Raw genomic sequence first — 4,000 nt, 5'->3', positions numbered from 1 at the left:
TTGCCACAAACCTTCAATTTGTAAAAAACACAATATCTGTGAAGCTCAATAAAGCAAAGCGCAATAAAACAAGGTATGCCTGTATATATATATATATAGATATGTATATATCTATATATGAGTGGTGTTTCATTTTAACCATGGAAAAAAGTGGATTTTAAGTTACTTTTCTTAATCTGAAAATTGGGGAATTTGTTTTATATCAGAGAAATCCAGGATCCCTGGCCATCACTATGGCAACATAGCATCGGCAGGCACAAACTGTGACACTGATGCTACTGCGCAGTAGCATCAGAAACAACCTGTGCGGGCTTGAACTGCACAGTAACAACTGTGCAGTCCAGCACACATGTAGACGCACCAAGTAAAATGTAATGTATATCCTTTGGACATAAAACTCATATTGATCATTATCAGGAGGAAAGGCTTAGCCTTGTGGATGCAGTGGACAATGAGAAGATTAGGACAGCCTCTAACATAAAAGCACAACCATCAGAAATTTAGAGGTACCTCCTATCTACCTATTAGATGCCAAATTAGACTTGGGCAACTAAATCCTATTCCATCCTGTTCAAGTCCCTGAAACACCATTAATACATCAACATTTAAAGCTAAGATTACAGCATGTTACAAGATTTAGTCACAAAAAACAGAAAGAAAGAAGAGGATCTAGCTGATCTTTCAGGGATTTGTGTAAAATGTACAGGCAGTCCTTGACTTACAAGTTTTTGAGTTACGACGAAAGGCACTTATATTTGTAAACTGACACCCTGGTTCAAGGTTCCAATATGGGTTTCACCTTTATGACACTCGACACAGCTGCGTCCAGCTGGTAAGTCTGTTGCGGGTGGAGGGAAGCAAGGGGCGTGGGGGGCAGATCAATGCCCTGCAGCGAGGGAGGGATTGTGACTGGGGCTGGGACCATGGCTGGAGCAAGCTGCCCAGCCAGGGCAAGAGCACGTGGGGAGGAGGTGGGGCGGCTCCTGCCACTGTGTGCCACCAGTCTGGGAGGGCATGGGGGGAGGTGTGCCTCAGATCTGTGCGGGGTGGGTGGGGCTGGGGCTGCACTCTAGACAGAAGGCTCTGGGAGGGGAGGCTCTGCCCTCTCACCACTCACCCAGCCGGGGCAAGGGGCATGGGGTGCAGGCGATGAACAAGTGGCAGCCTCTCCATGCCTCCTGGATGAGCTGTGGCTTGACTCTGCCTCGTCCCAGCTGAGTGAGTGGTGGCAGGGCATGGGCGGGGGGGTGTGCCTCGGATCTGTGCAGGGCGGCCAGGCTTGGGGCTGTACCACACTGCACTAAGGGTGGATGGCAGAAGCTATGGAGAATTTTAGGGTGGCTGCAGCCCTGCCCCAACCCCCCGTCCACCATGCACCCTGTGCAGATCCAGGGCACATGCCCCTGCCATGCCCTGCTGCTGCTGCTGCTCGCCCAACCAGGGTGGGGCAAGGCTGGGAAGGGCAAAGCCATGGCTTGTCTGGGAGGCACGGGGAGGCTGGAGTGACTCCCACCACTGCACCACGTGTCCAAGGCAGCATGGTGCCTCTGCCCCATGCTGCCCCCACCCCCAGGTTAGCAAGTGGCAGCAGGTCATAGTCCCCACTCCCAGTGCTACCGCTCAGCTATCTGCCTCTGTTTCCAGCCCCAAGCTCCCAGGTTTCTGCCTCTCTCTCTCTTTCCTGGCTGTCTCCTCCTTGCCACCAGGCTTTTTCCCTTGCTTCCCCCCTGGCACCAGGTGAACCCAAGTAACCCCGGGGCCACTTGACCTTAAGTAACCCCAAGCCTCAGTTCCTCAACCAGCTTCTCCCTAGTCTACTAGTTCTAATCCCACTTCCAGCAACTTTTGCTCCTTACTTCCTCTCTCACTTTAACTTTTCCCCAAGTATCCCAAACACACACTTACATACTGTTCCATCCAAGTTAGGAACTTACCTGTGTATATGTGTAAGTGGGTTGCATGTGTATAAACTGGTGAGTGTGTGTGTGTGTGTGTGTGTGTATATATATATATATGTTATTGTGTGCATGATATGTGAATTAGAAATCCATGTATGTGCACAGAGTGTGTGGGTATTGACAACTCATTGTTGTCTAATTTTTGGTCTGTAGCGTGTATGGACTTGAATTGGTGATAGGTATGCATGTGCCTAGGCTGGTTTGGATGTGTATGTACCTGAGTTGGTAGTGTGTGTGTGTGTGTGTGTGTGTGTGTGTGTGTGTGTGTGTGCGCGTGTGTGTGTGTGCATGCACCTAATTGATTTGTGTGTTTGTATATGTGCAATTGTGTCACACCCTCCTGTCTAACAGCACAATATTGACATCCTGAGAGTTGGCCTGACCCTATAGGGCAACACCCCCCCCCACCACCAGACTTACCAGCTGGATACAGCCGGGGTCGAGCATCATAAAGGAACCAGTCCCTGATTTTTAACATTGTTTCTATGGGAAAATTGGTTCCAAGTTACGACCTTTTGACTTACAATGTGGTTTGCAGGAACCAATTTTGTCGTAAGTCTGAGGACTGCCTGTAGTTGGATTGCGTTAAGCCAGGGGCGGGTAAAGTCTGGCCCTCGGCCAAAATCAGGCCCACAGCAGACTGCATTTCCCAGCAACCCCTGCCCACATGGTTGCAGCTGGTTTCCATGGAAACCCCAGGAGTGGCGGAGCCATGACAGCATGGGGCCAGGGTCTCCACGGAGATCGGCTTGAGTAGTGCTGTTCGGGTGCATGGCTGGGAAAGGAGCTGCTCCAGGGATGGGGACGGGGACAGGACAGGCCTGGGGCTGCAATCTGGTGGCAGTGACAACACAGACTGCATTCAGGGCAGAGCTAAAGCCTGAAAACAAGCAAACCCTGAAAATAAACACTGGTAAAGATTTTATCAGAGCTTCATCTTGTTCACGGGCCTCATTCATGAAAACTTGCAGCTAGCTCTTATTTTAGTGAGAGCTATTCACTGCCCTTCTAGTTGTCTTCTGTCTTCACATATCTGCATCTGCAATGGACAGTTAGCCTGACCATTCCCATATTTGACAAGAACGGTCAAATTGCCTGATTCCCCAGAAGGACAGAGAACTGCATATCAGAATGGAGAAGTGCGGCCAGCTGCTTGTGTCTGAAGGTATTGGGAGGTAAGGAATAGTAAGTAGAAAGACCCACACAACAGTTATACTGCTCTCAAGAAGTTTAAAGCTAAGCACAATCTAAAGCTTGGCAGAAGAATGTAGGAGGAAAATGTATCCACACAGATCTCTCAGTTTTTCTTTTGTTTAAACAGTTGGAGTTTAGGTGCTACAAAAAAATCAACCCACTGTGCTTCACCAGCCTGTGCAAACCAAAACCTTTGAGGCTTGCTGAATTCCAGTCTGATATTCAAAGGCCTCCAGCTGGATGCCTTACCTGCAGTGTTTGCATCTGGTAGGCTTCTAAACCCACCACAAACATGCTTCATCTTTGTACATAGTACTAGGGCTCGTCAAAAATGGTTCATCAGTTCATTGTATTTAATGAATGTCATCAAATCCTTTTGTCAGAAAAAATGTTTCAGTCAAAGGAATTCTTTAAAGAATTGCATTGATTTGATAAAAATCAAAACATATTTTTGAAGCCAAAGCAGTCTGTTTAAAAACTGTAATTTTTGAAATATTTGAAACTCTATGCTGGGATTTTAAAACTTATTTCAAATTTTATTTTAAGATTTCATGTTTTTGTTAGCTTTACATTACTTCTTGATGTAGCAATACTAGTGAATACTTTGCCCTACTACAGCTTATGTATCATGGAATAGTATAATAGTTTACACGGTTTATTACTTTTCATTTTATCTTTAAAATCATTAATGGCAGCTGACCCTTCATACAGATAGAGACATCATCTTCACTTGAGTGAAGTATTCTTTCTGTGCCATAATGAAACTCAGTGGCATATTATGCATGCTACTACTAACTCATGAAATAATGTAAATATTTTTTATATATATATATATATATATATATATA

Source organism: Gavialis gangeticus, unplaced genomic scaffold (assembly GCF_001723915.1).
Source record: "Gavialis gangeticus isolate Ggan-Ray unplaced genomic scaffold, GavGan_comp1, whole genome shotgun sequence".
In the NCBI taxonomy this organism is placed as follows: Eukaryota; Metazoa; Chordata; order Crocodylia; family Gavialidae; genus Gavialis; species Gavialis gangeticus.
This window is presented reverse-complemented; position numbering follows the sequence as displayed.